The sequence below is a fragment of the Plasmopara halstedii genome (genome assembly GCF_900000015.1).
Source record: "Plasmopara halstedii genome assembly, contig: Scaffold_323, whole genome shotgun sequence".
Taxonomy (NCBI): domain Eukaryota; phylum Oomycota; class Peronosporomycetes; order Peronosporales; family Peronosporaceae; genus Plasmopara; species Plasmopara halstedii.
Genome location: NW_020187244.1, coordinates 120,865 through 121,071, shown reverse-complemented (window position 1 = coordinate 121,071; position 207 = coordinate 120,865).

Genomic DNA, 207 nt, shown 5'->3' with positions numbered 1-207 from the left:
TCACTTGTCACTGATAGCGTGCGCGGAGCGCGACGCTCGGGCTCATCGAGCCTAGGATATACATCTCTCGATGCCGCGGACGCACTGTCCGACATTGCACCGCGTGCGGGAGACGAAGTTGGGCTGTGCCCGTGTGCGCTGTCAGAACCAGCGAGACTTGGTGACTTCAGTGTCGTTGAAACGGGGCTCATTAAGCACGGAAGTCGT